The sequence below is a fragment of the Oryx dammah genome, unplaced genomic scaffold (assembly GCF_014754425.2).
Source record: "Oryx dammah isolate SB20612 unplaced genomic scaffold, SCBI_Odam_1.1 HiC_scaffold_19, whole genome shotgun sequence".
NCBI classification, from domain to species: domain Eukaryota; kingdom Metazoa; phylum Chordata; class Mammalia; order Artiodactyla; family Bovidae; genus Oryx; species Oryx dammah.
Genome location: NW_024070203.1, coordinates 89,988,277 through 90,011,353, shown reverse-complemented (window position 1 = coordinate 90,011,353; position 23,077 = coordinate 89,988,277). Strand labels below are relative to the sequence as shown.

Genomic DNA, 23,077 nt, shown 5'->3' with positions numbered 1-23,077 from the left:
GGTCTCAAGGAGTCAGGCTCGGCTGAGCAGCCAAGCACCGCTCACCATGGAGCTGATACTTAATCACACTTGCAAGAAAAGTCTGACCCCTCTGCGCTCGCTACGGAAACTCTCTAGCATCTCCTTTTCCATTTGGTCCCTTCTTCTACTTTGGTCTTTAATTCTAGACTTCTGAAACTTTAGTCCCTCTGATCTTGACAGGTAGTTCCTTTGGAGGCTTAGACACTCAAAGAGCTTCTGCTTTCAAAATTCATAGCAATTACTCTCAAGACTCTGAAAAGGCAACTGAGAAATTTAGGGTAGAGAGAGCACATTTTTCTTATTACCTACTGAGTAATTCCATTTGTGGATCTTGCTGTCACTTTCTGCACAGTATGTCCCCAAACTAACTGAGTAACTTTTTCCATCATGAGTCGCAACCCCAACATATCCTCCTGCTCTTAAAAAAAAAAAATCCAGTAACTGTGTTCTTCCAGGAACAGGCGGTGTTCAATTATCTATTCTCTTTTCTCTTCAGTCTTTCAAAATCTGGTAGTGAAACAGCATAGGAAACTCGGGAGCTCAAAGTGATTTTGGGTCTTTAAGTTGCTGATGAATCAAACCTTGAGCTATTTTACAGGGCCTACCCTAGGCATGTTCCAAACCAGGTTGCCCTGGAACCCAGAATCCTCAGTCTACAGAACTCAGTTAGAAATGCTGCCCCTGGAGCCCCTTTAGGAAGAAGTCTTCCAGTATGGAAATTCTGACCTCTAGAAGCCCAAGTAACTTGACTGATGATTTGAGAAATCACCGATCAGCTTCTGCACCTAATCTTTTTAATCCCCCTGAACCCTGAATCTAGGAGACAAATTTGAGAGCTTTGGAATAAAGCTTGCTCTTTTCTGAAAAGCTGGAACTATAGTATTAGCCTCTGTGTGAGTTGGGCAGTAACAGTAGCAAAGTAATTTCAATCTCACCTCTCAAGTGGCAATCTTGTTATACTTGCTGGTTCTCAAACTCATCAGTTTCCCGGATGCAATTCAAAACTCCCTCCTTGCTCCGGACATGAAAGCAAGTGTCCAAAGAAAGGCAAGAGTCCAAAGAAAGTCAGGAATTGACATGTGAGTCTTGGCCTAGGGTGGCTGCAAGGCTAGTGGATCTCGGCACCTCCCCACCAAGATCCTAAATGTTTATATAGAGTCCTTAATGGCGCTCAGTCCCCTGTACAGTACAAATTGTTCTCCTAAAGCTTCCTCCTTGAAAAGGCTTTGGATATGTGAATAGGGGTGGACTGTACATGACAAAAGGAGGTGGGTGAGGAGCTTCCAGCTTGTGGGGAGCGGTGCTCAGGTCCCCTTGAGGACCTCTTCCAACCACAGGGATGATGTTTTCCCCTCAGGCAAGAACAGCAGGAACAAACCCCTCTGCAGCTGTGATGTTCAGATTACACAGTTCTCACCCAAGAGATATTTGCTTTAGGACAAATATCACTTCTTTCCCTTGAACAATCAGCAACACTGGCCTCTCTTAACCATTCCTGCCTCCTCGAAACTAGCCTAGTTTCCATTGCATTCTGATGGCTCCTTTGCATCCTTAAATGCTGGGAGCTTGTTCAGAGCTTGAAGTAACACTGTGGAGTGTGAATTCTGGCTTTGCAGAATGGTGTGTAACCCTGGATAAATCATATCACCTCTCTGTGTATCCCTTTCCTCATCCCCGAAATGAGGATACTAAGAATATCTGTGCCATAACAGTCATTATCACTTTAGGTGATTTTACCCATATTTATAAGCTCCGGTTTAGATCACCCTCCTGAGCCCCAGATAAATGTTTCCAATTATGCAACAGAGATTTCCATTTGGGTCTTTCCCTCTTCATTCTCTCCTCTCTCACCTGCCCTCATCTGCCGCCTCTGTACTTCCTCCTAGCTTTTAAAACTCCAAATTCCCCTGCAAGCTGTAGCTTGGCCGCAACCGTGTGCAGCAGATAAGATTTAGTGCTAGGAGAGAAGAGAGCACTAGAGGTGCAAAGGCAACCAAGAAGGAGAGCAACACAGACAGATTTGTAGGAGGCCATGCAACAGTGACTGGAGACCTTCATCTAGAGGTGTGTACCAGGCATGGCCACTTGCTTCCTCTGTTTGTCTTCCCAGCATCAAGCACACTGAAGAAAGCATTGCATGTCTGAAATAACGCTCATTTCCATGAGTAAAAGGAACTCATGGATGAGCAAAGAAATACGCAGATAAATAAATAAATGACACTACCCACGCCTCTGAAAGGGCTTCCCTGGTGGCTCGGATGGTAAAGAATCTGCCCGCAATTCAGGAGACCAGGATTCAATTCCTGGGTCAGGAAGATTCCATGGAGAAGGGAATGGCTACCCACTCCACTATTCTTGCCTGGAGAATTCTATGGACAGAGGAGCCTGGTGGGCTATAGTCCATGGGGCCGCAAAGAGTTGGACATGACTGAGCAAGTTAACATTTTATGCCTCTGAAAATTTTTGTTTCTTGGTATTTCAGATGGGCACAAATCAATAGCATCTATAAAAGTGATTTAGTCTTGGGTAATTAGTACCAGAAATAAAAGTTTCATAATTTTATTGAATGGCTCTTTGGAACAAGCATCCTGCATTGTTTAAAGGATAATGGTAAGTAATTTCATTCAATAGACACATGGACATGGACGTGGATACTTCCGGGAATGCTTTTAAGCTCAAAGTCCTGCCAGATTCCCCAAAATGTAGATCTGTTCAATATCAGAGCTGTTTTTCATTTGGGCTGCACTTTGAAATAATTGTCTTTAAAAAGGTTTAGGCCCTTGTTGCTCTTTTTTTCTTTTGTTTTTTCTTCTTGGCAGGATTATGCATCTTCATAGGATTTGGTGCCAAATTGCCCAGAGCTGTTTTAAAAGCAAAAATGTGTACCTATCTATGGGAATCTGTCCTTCATCACATCCCTTTGGAGAAGTGGCCTGCTTCTCCACCTGAGTGAAATATACATACCAAGCCCTATATTCTCACAGAGAATATAATTTTTGCCACCTGAATGCCTGTTATCTAAAGCATATGGATATCTATTCAGCAATACCTTCTATCAGTACTTCAGGCACTTGTCAAAGAATTCAACCATGATTTGACTATGATCCAGTACTTGGGAAAAGCTTGCCTGAAAATCTGATATTTAAGAATGTGTCGGGAAAACATTAACTGTCCAGGACTCCACATTCTCAAAAACCTAACACCGTGTGATTATAGCACAGAAAACAGAATCCTGCAGAAATGCTTTCACTGAGGTGAGATTTAATGTTAGGCCCTTAATTTTGACACAAGGATAATATAAAATATTTATCTGAAAATAATTCTATATTTATTATAAGAGAGTCATTACGAAGCAATAAGAAATAAAATCCTTTAAGGTCTCAGCATTAAATAAAGTTAATCCTTCTGGTGAATTTTTGTGTTTCCTTGATCGGTCAGAAATATCAAAGGTTCAGAGAGATGTGTAATCCCTTGTTAAAGAAACTAACAGTTGCCAAGTGCCTAGTAGATTGGTTGCTCTGCAACTTTTGAAGATAATTTGTTTTATTAAGCAAAATCATGCTTCTTAACCAACTGAAAAAAATGAAATAGGATCAATAAACAAATATTTTATGGAATTTAAGTATTTTAATCTAATTTGAGAATCTTTATGTGACAACTTTGGTTTTATCTTAGTTAACTCTGAGACTCGAATAAAGAAATCCAAGACTGAATTTATGAAAGTCTTGTATGGCCAATATTGCAAGTGCCTCTGGGATAAGTGAACTGAAACACACATTTCTTTGAGTACATTTTCAGAGTCACATTAACAAAGTCTTAGCTCAAGATTATTCCATCAGTTTTTCCCCATTACCCATCCCTAACGTTGATTGAAAAGGTTAAGAAGTAATTTTGCATATTGGATAACTGAAAATATTCACATGCTTTAGGCTGCCAAAGGAGCATTTCTCTAACACAGAATAAATTTATTTCCTGTTAACAAAGGAAGGTCTTTATAATTATTATTTAAATTGTATATAGCTTGTAGTTTTAATAGTATAATCTACCTCTCTGATCTGTTATCTACTTAAATATTATTATACTTGCCAATTCATTGTCATAGTCACTGGATTTTGTTGTTGATGAGAAAAATACATTGTAAATAACATTTAAATTAGCATATAATTATGAGATATTATGTTTCAGGATTCTAATAAATGTCCTTATCCTGAACAGTGGAGACTCTAGCTTTCTTGGTAATTATACTCAACTTTAGGAACATCAAGCGACAGAACAGGCTGACAGAAGAAAATGAGAAGATGTATTATTTTTCACAAAATTTTATCAACCAAATCTCTCTTCCTCTGCAAAAAGGAATGTGTTCTTTGTGGAGAATATAAATTTTAATTGGCTATATTTGTTTTCTCTTTGTAAATTTTCATTTAGTGTACTATAATACTTCGATAATAGCCTGTTAAATTAATTGTGTCTTCAGTAAATAGCTGAAGAATATTTTTCTGATTTCTTCTGCTAAGCTTTAAAATAGGTTATATCTATGACTGTACAAGTGACAAAAATTACAGATTACCTTTATTTGTAAAAAAAATAAGTATCAAGTTTAAATATTAAATTTTGTCTGGAATTTATCCATTTTTATTACTTCCTGGGCTTTGAACATAGTTGATTTAGACACTAGTAATAAAACATGCTCTTTAAGGTTTTCAGTTACCAATTCTTCTTGAAAACAAGCAAAAAAAAATGATGTGTATAAAATTTTAATGAAATCTTTTCCAGTTCTCTATGTGACAACAGAGAAAAGCCCCATGTTTGATTTTTTTTTGTAATTTGTAAAGATAAATGCATCTGAAATTGGCACTCATGCAGGAACATGTGACTACTTATAATAAATGGTACACTATTTTCCTGCGATGTGAAGCTTAGCTGGAATTTATAAGTATTTATAAATTTGTAGTTTGAAATATTCATATTTTGCCCAGTGGCTGACTAGTAGTTCATTATACTTTTATATAGAAAGTCTGTGTTTGATCCTTGTTATTCTTTGCTCTGGAGCTTTAGATGAATAAAATAACAAATAATTTACTACCCAGAAGGCAAAAAGCCAAAGGCTGTATCTTTTCAGATCTTAACATGCTTGACCCCTCTCCACACTGAGGAGGGAGCTATCTGCAGGGGGAAAAAAGGAATCTGGGGAATGCAGACGTATACATATCATGCATAATTGCTCTCTAAAATCATTTTTAGCTAAATGTCTACTAGCAGATTAGCTAGTACTACCAAATATTTCTATTAATTAAGTAAAAGTAAAGGTCAAGGAATTATTGCATTGCCACGTCCTACCCCTTCCGCACATACACTATATATAGGAAGATATAAGAGTTCTGAGACAGACAAAAGAGAATAGAAAATATCAGAGGAAATTAAGAATATAAAACATAACATTTACATAAAAACAACCTCTTTATTATTTCAATGTGACCAAAATGGGAATTTGGAAAATACAAAACTACACGTCACAAATGAGATTTAATTATCTCCTGTAATCACTTTTTAACCAAATGCCTATTCACACATTTGTTCGTACAAAACATGTACATGAGCAAATATTGATTATTTAAGGGTCCAATTCTGGAGTAAGAGGCTTAGAGTGTATATTGTTACAGAATTTAACAACATAAAACTATTTTACTGTACTTATCTGGCTTGTGAAAACTCAATCTCATTTCTAGAAAAATTTTGTTTTAAAATGTAAGCTTTATATTAATAGAAGTAAATAACTAAATTTCATGGAAATTAAAAGTGCCTCTTGACAGGAGTTGGTTAATAATAGGAAAGTAATCTCATGCGTTCATCTCTTGAATGCTATAATCGTTAAACGAACAGCAAATGAACAACCCTTACCTTAAAGAAAAAAAAAAAAAAAGTTGAGAGTTTAATTAAATTAATACTGATACTTAAAAGCAGATCATCTCCAAGCCCCATGTTTTAAAACTTACAAGTAAACACAGATTTTAAAAAAATCAATGGGAGAATCATACCTTTAACTATGCAACTATATCACTGTACATAAAGGAGTTACTTCATACTTTTCAATTTGAAATCTTTGTGGACACAGTAAAATGCACATTTTCCCTCATACATCTTCAGGATTCTTCTCCTTAGGCAGAATTGTTTTTCCAGTAAAACCATACTGACTTCTGTTGCCAGTCTGGGTCATAGGATAAATCAATTTCTTGATTTTTGAACTAGCTCTTTCTGGTGTTCTTTCTCTTAAAATGTTACTTCCGCTGGTATACAGTTTCGTTAACCTCAGCAAGATTGTTTTCTAGAGTTTTCAAGCAACATTCAGCTTCACCAAAGAAACATGTTGCAAAGTTTGCAGTATTTCTCTAACGCTCACGGTCACATGTCTTTCAGGCCTCCTCCCTGCGACCCAAGTCAGTCCACCGCGTGCACTCGTCTTATTTCTCACGTTGCCTGTCTGGGGGAAGATTTTCCAGTTCCGCCAGCCGGCTGCTCCCGCCGCACACCTTCCCTTCCTCCCTCCCTCCCCCTCTCCTCCGCCCTTGTTCCCTCCTTCCTTTGCTTCTGCTCATCCCTCCCGCCCTTCTTTCTGCCCAGGATTCACTCTCCTCCACTAGCGCCCTCCACTATCGTTTTCTCAGTTTCTTCGCTGTAGTGAGGGTATTGTGTCATTAAAGCTATTTCCCCATTGCAAGGCCCTTAGCTCTCTCACTAGATAGGAAAGCTCTTCTGTTCCTTTTTAAAAATTTTTTTTCATTCCTGTGTCCCTGAGCAGAGTCTTAGAATCTCAGTTTCTAATTACGAAGATTTTATGACAGTACATTTGGCAAGCAGCTAAAACAGAGCAAGCAGTTATTAACTAGCACGTATTGTATTTTCCTTTTATATTTTTCACTTGCGTTTTGCTTTGTTTTGCATAATTTCTCCTTGTCTGTCCCTTTCAGGCTCTCTATTACTTTATATTATGTTAATGCAGAAGAGATTGTTTTAAACCCGACAACATCTTTGACCTTTCAGAGGCCCGTTTCTGACCTTAGGATTGTCACGTTTTCACCTTTAACTCTTGGGATATGAAGTGATACTGTGGATAAACCCGTGGCATCTAAATTTAAAAACTGACATAATTTATACCCTCTTTAGAATGGATGATTGACACATTAGCAATCGATGAATAATAATAAATGGTGCAGAACACTGAACATGTCATCTACGGCTCTGTTTCCTCTCTTTGTCGAAAGCGTGTTTATCAGGAGACTTATCAGGGCTTTTTTGTGTACCCACTTGACGTCACTTTATCACAGAACTACACTCAATCTAGTTAATGCAAAATAAACACATTCAAAATGAGAGTATTAATAGTCACCTTAATGTGTTTTAATCTTCTTAGAAATATACACATTTTATTAAATTTATATGGAAATAATTATGAACGTACACAAATCATAAGAGAATTTTATATGTACTTCATTCTACATATCGGATTTTTTGAATTCTACAAAATATGTGAAGAGTAAAATATCTTTTAAATATTATACAGAAACTTTGATAGTTCTTTCTCCCTTATTGCACGTGTGCCATGTTGTATTGTTACTATTTATTTTCATATCTTTTTATGACTTTGATGAAAATTATTTGACAAGTTTTGGCATTTGCAGTTCCTCCAGTAGAAGTTTGGGAAAAAGTAAAAGAGACCATCTAAACTTGAAAGAGAAGCATAAGGGAAGTATGCTGATAGGCAGATATTGCACATATAATCGGAAAAAAAGTAAAATGAATGAAAAATGAAAATCACTGCTGTGAAGAAATTATCAAGCAAAACAGAAGCAAATGACTTGAGGGTGCTGGCTGTGAAAGTGTACATGAAATCCAAGATACTGTAGCACGTAATTTTTAAGTATATATTCATTTGTCAAATATATGTGTGCACATATGATTCACGTATTTCAATATTTTCTAATGGGAAAAACATTGAGATTATGTAGCATAGACTTCAAAATAGATTTTTCCTAACCATCATTTGTGTGTCTTATTACAAACTTCATATACTTTATAGTATACTTTTCAATTATGATTCTTTCATAACTTGTTTCAGAATAGATATATTAATAAAAGTTCACAGTTCACAATTGCAACTTTGCTTTAAGAAGTTTCTATCATTAACTCCTGAAGATGTGACCAGGATATACATGACCACTTTTGCTTCTACAGATTTCTGCTAAAGAAAAAAACTTAACCCCTTCATCTCTGCTTTTGAAGATTTATTTCCTTCTCCATCTGTCTTATGAAATCAGAAAAGTGAATGAAAATATGTGGGTGATAATATAGCCAAATCAATTCCCACATATTTATTTTAGATCTACTTACTTAATTTAGAATATCATATCTTTATTAATTGGCATCAGCAGCAGTATTTGAAAATATTTAGTCTATCCCATGTATTTTTTGGAAATATTTTATTCTACCTAGAAAACTAGATAAAAGTTTGGTCCAGTTCCACCTGTAATACTAACAATGGAATGCTTGACAAATTTCTTATATCCTCTGACTTTATTTTCCTAATCTGTAAAATGAGTATAACAGTATAAATGTCATACAGCAGTAGGAAGAACTAAATGAGAGGCTTTGTTCAGTGAATACTAGTTCTCTTGGTCTAATTTTATTTTTGATGATACAACTTAAAAAAAAAGAAAATGGCATGCTGGAAATAAATGGAATATTTTGAACACCTTACTGAAATTACATAAGTAAATGGAAAAAAGCAGAGAGGATATTGATGTCTTGCTTTTTCTTCAGCAGAACTGCATTTAACATAAAAGGGAGTCATTTTATTGAATAATAAAAGTCTGACAATCACTGTGATTGGCTGACGGCCATTACTGCAGTGTAATTCTAAACAGCTTGTTTTTCAAAGTTCTTCTTGAATAACTTTTTAAAACCTAGGCACTGCCCAACCTAGTTTAAGGGTTCAAAACTCATTTTTAAAGTGGAGTTTCTCACATCTGAACACTGAAAAACGTGTATTAAAAGAATATTTTCTTATTAAATTATTAGAATCAGGTATTTTTTGAAATGGGAGGAAAATTTTGGAAAATTTAGCAAATTAAGGGCTTAATGTCAGAAAAGAACTAATTCATGACTCTGAGAAAAAAAAGACCACATTTGGAGAGATCTTTTTTTTTTTTTTTTAAAGAAGCCCAGTGTATTTTGCACATGAAAACACAGTGTTTGTTCTACAGATCCAGCTTAAAATCCTGCCATTTCAGAATATAACTTAACAGAGCTTCCAAAACTACCAGGTCCACTTTGAAGGATTCATCTTTCTTAGTCAGTATTTCTAATCAGCAACTCTCACTTTAAAGTAGGGATAATAAGTCGGGGTAGAGTTGGCAACTCATCAAAATAAATATTTAATGATATCTTAGTGGTTATTTTGTTTCTTTTTTGAAATCGTGGCTTCATACTTCATTTGGCCAATGAATTCTGAACCAGAATGCTTGAGGAATATTTTTTGCTGCTGAAGCTCTCTGTCCTAGATGTGTACTTAATTTTCGGAACTGTCCAGGTTAGATTATCTCCGATGGAGGCGTTTTATCTGAACCGTCAACACTGGAAGCACCGAGATACAGATCAGGGGCAGCGATCTGTGAACTGCAGAAGTGCCTTAATTGCTCCTTCTCAAACAGAGTGGTGCCGATTAATGCCACACAACCCAGATCCAAAGCAGCACGGGGGAACGGTCCTGATATTACTAGTGCACAAATATGAAGGAAAAAAAAAATAGATGTCTTCCCGTGCCCAGAAAACTGATTCTTGAACAGGCAGCAAGAGCAGATGCTCAGTGCATCCAGAGATTGGCCGATGGGATCTTTGTTCAGGCGACAGGCTTCCTAAAGCCAGGAGCAGGTGGAGAAATCCCCGCGTCGCCCTCACCTTCACGATCCACGGCTCGGCCACCTGGGCTCCGGCGGGGTGCGCCGCCACCTCCAGGTCCTCTCTCCGCCGAGACCTCCCCCCCCTTCCCGGGGACCCGTGACCCGGGCTCTCCGCTCTCCCGCGCGCCGCCCCTGGGACTTCCAGCTCCGGCCCGCAACTTGGGCAGGAGTCGAGCCGGGGCCTCTGCCTCCGGGCAGGACCTCCCCCGGGCGCCGGGAGGCGCGCGCGCGCGCTACGAGGCCGACCATGCCCGGTCCCCGTGCTAACGGACGACCAGGACCCCCGCCCGCGGGAAGAAACCCGGGGCCCGGCAGTCTAACGCGGAGATTTCGTTTTGTCTTTCCAACTGCCCGCATGCCGGGTCGGAGAGATGCCCTGCGCGCTGCTGGCAGTCAAGGCCCCTGACAACGCCCCCCGGTAGCGCGCCGAGCCAGGCTCCCCGAGATCCGCGAGGGGGGCGCGCGGATCCGGGCGGCGGGTGGGGAACCGGAGGCGAGGGCCGCTGGGGAGGGATCGGGCGAGAAATCGAGGGGCACGGGGAGGGGGGCGCAGTGGGTGCGTTCGATCGCGCGTTCACAGTGAAACTTCTGGAGAGAGAGGGTTGGCCTCTGTCCGCAGGTGACCACCCTGGCGTGGAAAACAAGAGGCGAACAGGGGGAAGTGGCGAGCGACAACAAGTTGGAGGTGGGCGGCAAGTTGGTGGCTTCCTCCGCGGCGTGCGATCGGCGACCCCCAGCTGCCCCAGGGCGCGCGCTCCCCGCCGCGGGCGGCGGTGCCCGGGCCTCGCTAGCCGCGGCCGCCCCGCGCGGCGCCCCCTCTCGCCCGCCCTGCGTGTGCGTGTGCGTGTGCCCAGCGCCCGCGTGAGCCGCACCTGCCGGTCCGGGCTCACAGCGGAGCCGCCTCGCCGGGAGCTGCCGCTCGCGGGCGCCGGGCTCCGCGCTCCCAGCCGCCGCCGCCGCCGCCGCCGGAGTGGGGCTCGGCGGGCCCCCCCACTTGGCAGCCCGGGTCCCCCCCGGCCGTGCCTGCGAGTCAGCCCGGCTCCGAGTCACGTGTCAGTGCCCGAGGCAGAGACAGAGAAACACGCGCTTCAGTCCTTCTTCCACCGCCATACTGTATTTTATCCTAAATCTCATTTTTATTCCAACATTTTACTCCCGCTCGGTGAGTACCTTCTCAGTGGCATTCTTGTCCTCTTCTTCTTCTTTTTTATTTTTATTTTTGTCCCCCCTTTGCTTTTGTTTTTTTGTTTTTTCTTCTTCTTCTTTTTTTTTTTTCTCCACTTCTTTGATTATTGTTTGCATTTGGGAAAGCTGGAGGAGCATGGTTTTGAGCCTTTTCCTGAATCCAAGTTTTTCTAGCATGCGACGGTTCTGTAGACGAGGCGCTGCGTCTGGGAGTCCGCGGCGACCGTGCCCGCGAGGAGCGACTCCCAAGTCCAGCAAAATGTGCAACTGGTTTGAAGGAAAAAGAGATGTGAAGTATGGTGCCTATTTTTCCCCCCTTTGTAAAAATAAAAAATCATGTTTCTAACTCTTTTTTTTTTTGCATACTCTTTTTCTGATACGATTTTTGTATGGGTGGGATCTTGCGGCAGTGTTCACAAGTTTGTGGTTTTGCTATACGAATACAAACCACTGAGCAAAGACATGAATTTTCTTAAATTTTTGTGTGTGTGTGCTCTTTTTTGGAAGCCGGGGAGAACAAATTCGTTTTTGTTTTTGTTTTTGTTTTTTTTCCCCTACTTGTTTTTGATACCCATTGATAACATGAAACTTTTCTTGCAGCTTGTTCCTGGGATTATTTTTAAGCAAATACTTTTTTTTCCTCCTTTAAATTAAGTGTGACTTTTGCACATCTTCCTTTTTTTAAAAAAAAAACCCAAGATCATTTTATGAAAGATATCCTGATATCTATATCTATATTATCCCTTCTTCCTCCCTCTCCCCTCCCTGTAAATCCATTTTCAAATGATGGCAGTGGAAGGTTTTTCTGGAAAAAAAAAAAATGAAGTGCGGTTTGGTTTCCTTGTCAACGGAAGATGAAGTGAACAGCTGAGCAGCTCGCACAGAGCAGGTACTTGGTCCCTTTGGAGGCGTTTCCCGGGTTTGCAATGGCAACTCTGGTCCTGGCAAAGGAACGTGTGTGTGTGTGCGCTCATGTGTGCGCTCGTGTGTGCGCGTGTGTGCGCGCTCGCGGCCCCGGGCAGCGTCCGAGCCCGCGGCGGGGAAGCCGCGCCGGGAGCCGGGGGAAGCCCGGGGTCCGTGCCGGGCCTGGGCTGCTTCTGAATGAGCGTGAAACGCCGCCCCTCGGTCGGCGGGAGGCGTCTGCGCCCCGGGCGGCGCCGGGCGGCCGGGTAAGTTCTCTGAGGGCCACTTGGGAGCCGGAGGGGCGCGGGGCGCGGGCGCGAGCCGGGCCGGGGGCGCCCGGGAGACCGCGGGCAGCGGCTGCCGGGCCGCGTCCTCCGGAGGCGCCGGCTTCTGGCCGAGGGCCCGGGCCCCGACCTCTCCGGATCCCGGGGGCGGCTCCCGCTGGCGCGGCGCCCGCTGCTCCTCTGCCCTGAGTCAACAACGCACTCGGTTTCCCCCGGCCTGTTTTGCCCGTCTGCTTTCTTCCGCGGTGGTGTCTTCGGAGCCCTTCTTTCCCCGTGGGGTTTGTTGCTCTGGGGTTAAGTGCCTGGCGTCTTCCAAGGTGGAGGAGATCGCTACTTTCCGTGATGGGCACTTGGGTGTCGTGTTGTGGATGAACGCGCCAGTTTGCATGAATGAGGCTACACCCATAGGACGGAGTGTTAAAGGGACAATGTATTGTCTCTCTTTTTAACCACCTGATGGTGGTCGCAACGGGTTTCCCCTGAGAGCCTGGCGCAGGGCAGGGCTTGGGGTTTGTGATGGTAGCGATAGGTTCCGTTGTGTTGGTGGCGTTGCACAGCACTCAGCGTTGAGTGTGTTCTCTGGAGTTTATATTTCATGGTCGTCGTGTTCGGTTCCCGGGGTAATCTAATACTACTCTTGGAGATGTACCACGGTTGCTAATAAAAAGCTTTCTCTGTACTTAACACAGTGACAGAATCTGTTGGAAAACTTGCTGCCCAAACAAATTTTGTGTTCTACTTTAAATCTTAAATTCTGGAGGCCATTATTTAAATGATTTGATTCCGGAGTGTAGAGCTTGGATTCTGTTAATAAATATAAGGCGAGTGGAATAATTTACTTCTCAGATAGTTTTCTTCTAGGTTATCTATAGGCATAAAAACTAAACCCAACATACAGAAGAGCCCGTAACAGACATGTTAATAACATGCGATGTGGCTTTTTTCAAGCAAATATTTAAGTCTCTAAGCTCAGTTTGTGGAATGAAGTTTTATGCCTGTGTTTCTTTACTCTTTGTGGTGACGGAGGAGGGCAAGTCATCATTTATCTGTAGCAGGTTAAAAATTGTCGTAATATCTAGAAAGCTATGTATTTTTTAAAATTCACAATTCATTGTCCCATTTCAGAGATCTTTGAATGTAGCAATGTGTTACTCTTGTATGCAGGGTAGCTTTTCTCTGTTAAGAAAGTCCTGTTGCATTTATATAAGGAAGGTAGTTTATGTCCTGTGTGTGGATCTCCAGACTTGATATTCTGAAAGGCATAGTTCTAAGATTTGACACAAATATATATGTAATAAAGCTTTAAGTTTTGATTTTTTTGGTTGTGGTAAGCATGCTACTAAAATATAGTCTTTCATGTGGTTTAAACAGGGAGCAAATCATTTACAATGCCACTTGCAACATTCTGTGTTTTTAAAATCACTTTCATCATCATCATGTATTATGTAAGTAGAAATGCTCATTTATGTAAAAATGCAAGACAATGCATGTGTGTGACATTTCTTTGTAGGTTGCGTGCACTGTATGTCATCTAGTTCCTTTAGAAGAGAGAAACAGTGAATGAGAAAAAAAGCTTGAGTAATCAAACCATAATTTTCATTAAGAGGATCACTTGGCTGCCCTAAGGTGGGGTAATTGTATCTAAGGCTGGAACAGAATGCAGACCACACTGTGTGATATTTCCAAATGAGACTGAAACCCTAATGGGATGGAAGATATTCATAAGGTTTCAAGTGAGAACAGATATGTAGTTGTGCTTTGAATTCTGTAAATAAAGATCATGCTAAGAGCCTTTAGTCATATTAGCTTTTCATTAAATACTGCTTGTTCATTATACGACATACTTATGTTAAATTTCTATTACGTTGAAATTTTGAAATTTCCTCCTCCATAAATTATGCTGGGGATTCTACAACTCTGTGTTTTGGTTTAAAATCTTTGAATATGGCTTCCAAGATTTAGCACCGCCTACTGGTTTCTCATGGAAAAATAATATTCTTTTTTTAGGATTAGTATTTAACTTTTATTATTGAAATTATTTTTCACTGTGGGAAGAAATTATTTTTCACTGTCTTTTATTTTTATTATTTTTATTTTTAATTTTTTTTTACTTTACAATATTGTATTGGTTTTGCCATACATCAACATGAATCAGCCACGGGCGTACACGTGTTCCCAATCCTGAAGCCCCCTCCCACCTGCCTCCCCATACCATCCCTCTGGGTCATCCCAGCAGCAAGCAACCCACTTTGATTCTGATTAACTTAATCATGCAGATTACTTTTAACTGCTTACTGACAGCAAAATAAATATTTTGCTGCAAGAAAGAGGGTTTGGAGTGAAGGTAGAGAATAAGGGAAAGAAGACACATACGTTTGAAGTGGCTACTGGACTGCTAACTGACTTTAAGTATTTTATTACCTGAATGTGACAAATAAATAAATCGCACATTTAAAGCAGCCTTCCACATTTGCTAGAACTCTTCTAGGTTCTAGGGCATGCCAAAATTTGGACATTGTGAAAATCCTGGATTACTGCATTTACTTTACATTGGGGCATTTATGTGTCCCACTCTTGAACATTGTAGAGAAAGAAAACCCTAGTTGGAGTTCTGTCTTGAGTGTGTGGTCTGTCCAAGAATCTTTAAATGAAGAAATGTTTAATCATAAAAAATAGACGTTTAATTGTTTCATATTTTTTTCCTACATGATTATAAGCTAGCAAGGAACACACTATTTTTCTTAGTGTGGATGAAGCAGCCACGCTGTGATGCTGGTATATATAAGGGGCAAAGGTTTCAAACATGTATTTATAAAGGCACTCTTTTAACTACAAAAGATATATTGCTTTAAAAAAAAAGATAGTTTATTTTTTCTAATGGTAATGAAAGGTTAGTGGTTAAAAGAGCTACCAAACTTGTGCAAACCGATGATGCCATCAGAAGGTGAAAATAAGGGGATACAAAAATAATGTACTACGTCTGACATACAAAAAAATTATATTTTCCTACCTAGAACAACCACGTGCTATGTGGATAACTGTTTCTTAAGTAGAATGGTTTTAAAGCAGCTTTTTAAAAAAGAAGCTAGTGAGAAGAATGTGGAGAAGCTCCCTATGTCTGAAAGCATTTGACTGGAGTAGGAGTGCGGTCATGCTTTGCTCGCTGTTTACCGATACTGTAAGCAACTAATTATGCAGCGCATCACACCAAATACTACACTGGAAGTAGAAGAGACGTGAAGTCGGTGTTCAGAACGGTTTGCATGCTAAAAAGGAAATATTTGCTTGCAATTTAATTTTTTCTCCTCTCTGACTTTTGAAAATTTTATTTTTTAAATGTAATTAGCTGTGCCTTAAAAGAAATAACAGCTGTTTTCTTTACTTTTATCACATTGTCACTAAGAACATTCTCTTTTGTGTATAAGAAACCAAGGTAATGATGAAGTGTGTTCTTCAAGCTGTCTATGGAGCTCTGGAAAGAAATTAAAATCTAATTTAAAAAAATCGTTACTGGTCTGAGGTTGTTATTGTTTTCTTATTGTTTCATTATTATTTGCTACTTCTAGTGACATGCACAAATACCTTTAAAATCCCATTTTCATAATTCAGTATGACTTTTTAATAAATTTCACGTACAGACAGTGGGCTAACAAACTTTCATATTAGTGACAACAAGGACAGTTAGTTTTACTGCGACGTGATTTTGAGGACAAGAATTATTGAAGAAAATGTAAGTAATAATTTGACATTTGAAAGTACCAAAAACTAGTTACATATTTCATCACTCTTTTTTTTATTATTAAATTTTGGCAGGTAGAATGTGTACATGTAACCCCTGCTGCCCGCTTTTGGTAGTCTTGCTTCTTCCTGAAGCTTTTTAGATTTTCCAGGAAATATTGGGGGGCATTCATTGTTTGTTGTGTTAGACTCACGTTAAAAAGCACGCTGACATTGTGGGAAATGGATTTTGTGCTTTTCTAATTCTCCCATAAAATTAAAAGTCTTTCTCTGATGATGCAGTTAGTCTGGGACTTCATTCTGGCAAACACAGAGTTATTGATTGCCTTTTCTTTTCCTTCCTAGACAGAGACAGGGTAGTAGGAGAACTTCAGGTCATTTAGCATAAATGTCTTCCGGACTGTCTTTGGAGCCTGTGAAGCTGGGGTCATTACTGCAAGATTTATTTTTTGGGCCATGTAGAAATCTAAATGGAGAAGAGAATTATAGCAGAAATCCTGGGACCCCGACCCAGCTTTTCTGAAAGGTGCAATAAAATAAAATACATCGCTATGCACCTTCATTCTTAAGAGAAACTGGAGGCTTTACTTGCATCAGTGTGTTTCATAAAATCACACCTGACGCACCTGTTTCTCTACCTTGCTTGGAAGAAAGTAGTTGAATATGTTGTCTAAATTTTAACAGTGGAAATTAATTGTGTTCCTACATCATCCATGTATTTAGACAAAATATTTATACACATTTTGATAGCCATATGCTAAATTATAACAGGAACAACATATTTTTGAGTCACTTTGGAAACTTAACAGGCTGGAGTAGGGAAAGGCTATTTTTCATTAAATCAAGAGGAAAGGGAAAGAAAAATAGGGCTAACACTTCCTGAGGTGTCCTTCCTTTCCATGAGTAGGTGATAGCATCATTATTCTATATTTTGGGGGAAACTGAGGCTTGGAGAGACGGAATGTGCTCGAGTCTCCATAGGGAGTAAAGGGACAAATGGTAGGAATGTCTGAATTAACACTCCGCGGCCCTCCTTCTGTACAGGAATGCTCCGCTTGTGAAGATGGAATTCTCTTTGTCTGTTTCTTTTACTCAATGCAAAACAGCCACTGTGTGCGCGTTCTTGGTCCGTTATCTTAGATGGGTGTATTTTGGTGCGTTTTCACTACTGAGTGCTGCAGCCAGCAATCCCAGAAATGGCACCATTTACAGAAAGACTCTTACTGGTGCTGAAAGGGTCTTCAAGTGACCAGGCATCACACAGGTCAACAGGACCCTGGGGATTTTGAAGAGACCCCGTCCGTGGACATTGGTGGAAGGCAGCCACACCCTGTGGTCAGGACCAAATAGATGGCCCTGTGTCCACAGTGCTTTTGCCGAGGTTGTGGGCAAAGCACTCTGCAAATATTTAGCCCCAAATGTAGTCTCTCCTCTTGAAGCTTTTGTGGTGTGATGTGGAAGATTATTCTTTTACACAGGGAAACTGAAGAGCTGATTCCTTCACAACACAGCCAATCTATAAATATAGACATCTCTTCTGTCTACCAACATCTCACGCTCAACATCATCTCCACCTCAGAATTTCACTGTGACACACATTTGAGTGTGACATTTCTCAAGCTCACTTTATCTGTTTGTTAATAACATAAAACGCATACAACTGCAAGATGTTATTTTAGGGTGCTGTTTTTAATTGCCTCTTCAGAGGTGTGAAAAAGGATTCTGTCATTAAACAATCTCCTTGGAGCTTGAAAAAAGTGAATATTTTTCAGTAGAGAATGGGAACCATAAACTATAGTGGAGGCAGTGTGAGTGAACACCATGAAATGGATTTCAAAGTCGATCAGTCAACACATGTACACACTGGGTTTGGAGGCCAAGGTGTGGGAACTAACAAAAGCTGCTTCTGAGTTTTAAAATCTGGATACCTTCAAAACCTGGAGCATGAAGCAAAGCAGGAGAAAATAGGAATATCTAGAAGGGGCCCTGATTTGCTTGGAGGTGGGAGAATGGTTCAGTTTTGGACATATCACTACTATGAAGTTCCAGTATTAACCTGGATAAAATGACTTGATGTGCGATTGAAATTCAGTTCTAGAGCTGGAAAATATACTGAAAGCTAGAAAAAGATGTTACAAGATTATTGACATTAACATTTTAGGAGGCAAACATTTGGGAAACACCTGTGTTTTCCTGAGTGGATGTTAAGGAATTTGCTTGAAGGAAGGTAAGACCTGTGAAAGAGGCCCTTGATCCTATTATTAAAATCCATTACTTTTAAGAAGAAACTCAGTGAATGATACATATTAGACTTAAGTGAGAAAGCTTTCCATGATTCTGGATATGGTGTGCCTTACCGCATCAGGAGGTCAGTTCCCAAGATTGTGTGAGTCACATTCTTGTGTGTGTGTGTGTGTGTGTGTGTGCATTTGAAAATGTAACATGACTGAACAGGAAGATCGGTAAGAAGGTTATCTGCAACTAGGTAAATTGATTTTAAATTACATATAGAGGAACCTTTTAAAAGCGAGAGTAGCTAGGATAACTCAGGAAAAGAAAGGTAAAGAGGGGTCTAAGCTGTCAGATATTGAAATCTATCACACATGCTTTTAAAGTAGGTTTACTAGCTGGCTCCTTAAAAGACTTCCAAGCAGTGTGTCCAGAAGCAGTGAACACACTCAGTGCAGAAATCATGGTTTCTAAACACCGTTTCCCATTCAAGGGGCCCAAACCATTTGGAAACTTGGCCGGTTCTAAGTCTAGGCAGAAAAAGTACCGGATGAGCCCGACTTCTCTCCTTGTTCTGGGAAGTGAGGAAGTGCCCGCAAACAAATAAGGTTGTGTAAGCCTGATGTGTTCATTGTAATGGTTACCAGGAGCTAGCCTGAGGGCCTCTCAGTTGCCAAATTCCAATAAATCTGAGCATCAGTGGTTGTTGGTTCCCAAAATATGTGAGTTGCTCAGTCCTGTCTGACTCTTTGCAACCCACGGACTGTAACCCACCAAGCTCCTCTGTCCATGGGGTTCTCCAAGCAAGAATAGTGGAGTGAGTTGCCATTCCCTTCTCCAGGGGATCCTCCTGACTCAAGGATCAAACCTGGGTTCTGCACTGCAGTCAGATTCTTTGCCATCTGAGCCACCTGGCAGGCCACGATGTCAGGCAAAATTAGAAATTGGCCCCTGGACCAGGAGGGCAAGGAGAGACTGTAGAAAGAGGCAGACCACTCCAGCTTGGTGGGTGGCAGCTTTAATCATCAGGACAACTTAGGTGCAGGGCATGTCTTTGGCAGCTGCAAGGCAAGTCAGCTTCTGCATCTACCTACCTACCAGGAGCTTTAAAGTTTGTTCAGGTCTCCCCTACTCTGAATGGCCACGAGACCTTTTGTAAACTGAATGGTGTAATGTGAACAAGCAATCACCCTAGGACACGTCTTGCTAACAGCTGCACAAAATAAGTTGGGATAAAGCACAGATGCTCTTAGACACAAGTGAAGGGGCTTACTGCTGAGATGCCGAGTGCGGTTCCCGGGGAAGGAGCTCGATGGAACCCCCTCTGCTCTGGTCTGTTCTGCTTCTGTAAAGGCTTGATGCAAAATAACGAGTGCTGTTTTCGCGTCTTGCTTTTGTGCATAAAATGAAAACCGTCTTTGGATTTGTTTCAGTTTGTGAAAATAGGTACTAATGCAGGTCTTTAGTAAAAGCAAAGCGGGAGATCCCTGTATAGAAGCCTTCATGGGGTTCAGTCACCTCTCCTTCGGTCAGGATATTCTCAGCAACACATGGCTCTCTCAAGACTGAGGCCTGAAGGGGCTGAATGTACATCCCAAGGACAGCAGAGGGGACAGGAAGCCTCTGACTGTTTGGGCCCCACTGTGGGGTCATCCAGAGGTCACATGCTCTCAGTGAGCTCCTGCAACAAGAGTGACTGTGACAGACAGTACACGATTGAAGAAAGTCCATGGGTCCGTTGTCGTAGTAAGTTAAAAAAAATTAATAAAAAGCGATTCTGACAATAATTAATGCCCTCAGTGATCTCCTCCAACAAGAGTGACTGTAACAGACAGTACAACATTGAAGAAAGTCCATGAGTCCATGGTGATAGTCTAAATTAAAAATAATAATAAATGATTCTGACAATAATTAAATTGAAATAAATGGTTAGCCTGCTTTTTAGGAGGAACTCTTGTGGAGTTGATGAAAGACAGCTCTTCTTTACAAAATATGGAAGTTAGTACGTCTAGCAAATGGTAGAATGAGAAAATTACTGTTTATAACTCCCAGTGAAATGAATGATTCAGGCAAAAATCATCAACAGGTGCTAAAACCATTAGTTACAAATATTTTGAGGAATAATGTGTTCTCTTTCTACTCAAGATTACTTAAAAAAAGTATTTTACTTATTTGTTAATTTTTTGTTCTCGGGATCTTCCTTGCTACATGCAGGCTTTCTCTAGTTGTGGAGAGAGGGGCTCCTCTTTTTGAGGTTCTGGGCTTCTGATTATAGAGGCTCCTCTTGATGCAGAAAACCTGTTTAGACTTAGTTTCTAATTTACAGAAAAATATAGGGAAAGTTCAGTTCAGTTCAGTCGCTCAGTCTTGTCCGACTCTTTGCAACCCCATGAATCCCAGCATGCCAGGCCTCCCTGTCCATCACCAACTCCCAGAGTTCACTCGGACTCAACGTCCATCGAGTCAGTGACGCCATCCAGCCATCTCATCCTCTGTCGTCCCCTTCTCCTCCTGCCCCCAATCCCTCCCAGCATCAGAGTCTTTTCCAATGAGTCAACTCTTCGCATGAGGTTGCCAAAGTACTGGAGCTTCAGCTTTAGCATCATTCCTTCCAAAGAACACCCAGGGCTGATCTCCTTTAGAATGGACTGGGTGGATCTCCTTGCATTCCAAGGGACTCTCAAGAGTCTTCTCCGACACCACAGTTCAAAAGCATCAATTCTTCAGCACTCAGCCTTCTTCACAGTCCAACTCTCACATCCATACATGACCACAGGAAAAACCATAGCCTTGACTAGACAGACCTTAGTTGGCAAAATAATGTCTCTGCTTTTCAATATGCTATCTAGGTTGGTCATAACTTTTCTTCCAAGGAGTGAGTAAGTAAGTAAGTAAGTAAGTAAAACCTGTTAAATTGAATGAGGAAACACACAAATTCACAGGGTGTAGTACTTTTTATGGAAGATACCAGACAGGTGGCGTAGTCTCTTCAAAAGACATTGCCATTGTGGGGAGAGTTTTCTAGACTAAAAGAGACTAAAGACAACTGAATACAGTTTTTGGAGATTTATTTGATTGTTGTTTTTTTTTAAACATAAGACTGCAAAAGATCAAGTAAAGAATCTGTCTGCAGTACAGGAGACCTGGGTTCAGTCCCTGGGTTGGGAAGATCCCCTGGAGAAGGGAAAGGCTACCCACTCCAGTATTCTGGCCTGGAGAATTCCAGGGACTGTATATTCTATGGGTTCTCAAAGAGTTGGACATGACTAAGCGGCTTTAACTTCACAGAAGATCAAAACTGGATTGAATTGGGAAAATTTGCCCATGGGCTCGCTAATAGGTGATATTAGGAGGTGCATGCTACATGACTTAGGGATAAATGCCATGATGTCTGTGGCCTAATTTCATGAGTCATGGTAAAATGCATATGTGTGCATGTGTGTGTGTGTTTGTGTGTGTGTGTAAAACATCATTTGTTAATAATTTTTGAATCCAGAAAGTGACTATGTAGGTTTTATTGTATTATTTTTTCAGACTATGAATATTTTCATTAAAAGTGTTGAAAAGTCTATTAGTTACCATTGAGAAAAAAATGTGCATATTAGGGTTAAATAGAAGCAGAAATCCTGATCTGTATTTCATGTCCCTTGGGGCCTTTGAAGATGAGACAAGAAGTAAATTTAGTTCAGCATCAATTGTAGAAATGAAATATTATTCAAGGGAGTAATATTATTGGTGTGTGTGCTTGCCGTGCTGTTGTCCATGGGGTCGTGAAGGGTCGGATATTACTTGGTGCCTGAACAACACCAACAATATTGTTGGAAAAAGGATGTATTTTTAAGCTATAATAAAGGAAACGTGCATGTATATTAATTTCTTCCAGAATGGAATCTCCTTAGCTAGAAGAGAGAGAGGTATTGCGGGGGTGGAAATAATTTTCAGGGGCAAATTTCAAGATGTTCTAAGAAGGTTGGTATGATCAGTGGTAGCACAGGAAGACTGGTCACATCTTAGAAGAAGGAAGGGAATTGGATCAGTTTGTTAGTTACCTAAACGCATTGTTTATTCAGCCCTGTCCTGGAGCATGGAGACTCAGTGGTAAATAAGACTAGTTAAGGTCCCTGTCTGCAGGGAGCTTACCATCTGATGATTAGTTTCCTCAGCTATACTCAAGGTGGTAGGTTGAAATTAACTAGCATGAGGGTAAGAATTTAGGGAATGTAGCAGAGAATATTCCGAAGCTCCATAAAAAGACTCTACAGCCATGAGGAGGAACTTGGCAAAATTAACACTTTGCTGTTACTTGCTGGCACAATTGCACCACTCTCTCTGGCAATAGAAAAAGTCATCTGAATGGGTCAAGCCAACAGTGACGTTTTCCTTAAGGATACTAGCAAGGCCTGCGTGATGCAAAACAAAGAGCTGTGCTTTCTTGATGTCATGTGTCTTTCATGTCAGAGTGATCATAAATCTGGGCTGGGGAAGGAGATGAGGAGACAAGGGCCGAGAAGATTAGAGAGCCTGAAGGTCAAGCTGTAGACCAGTAGTGGTGGTCCCCTGGTTCTAATAGGATGAAACAGGTGTAAGGGTGGATGGTTTTGATCAGAGGAGAATGTTGTATTTCCAGGTTGTGAAAGTGGAGCAGAGTCAAAAGAAGTGAACACGTTTCAAAGTTTTGGAAGGCATGCAGTTAACTGAGGCAGATGCTGCTGAGGGTGAAAAGTTGAGAAGTGTTGTGAGAAGAAGCTGAGTGTTGAAGGGGTA

General features: G+C 40.9%; 1 protein-coding gene across 1 annotated transcript in view; it reads left to right on the top strand.

Annotated features, from left to right (window-relative positions):
- Positions 1 to 11,019: 11,019 nt before the first annotated feature.
- Positions 11,020 to 23,077, top strand: part of RALYL (RALY RNA binding protein like) — an 820,318-nt gene continuing 808,260 nt past the window's right edge. Inside the window, exon 1 of the mRNA XM_040261147.1 lies at positions 11,020 to 12,048. The gene's annotated coding sequence lies outside the window, so the exon portion shown is untranslated. The remainder of the gene's footprint in view (positions 12,049 to 23,077) is intronic.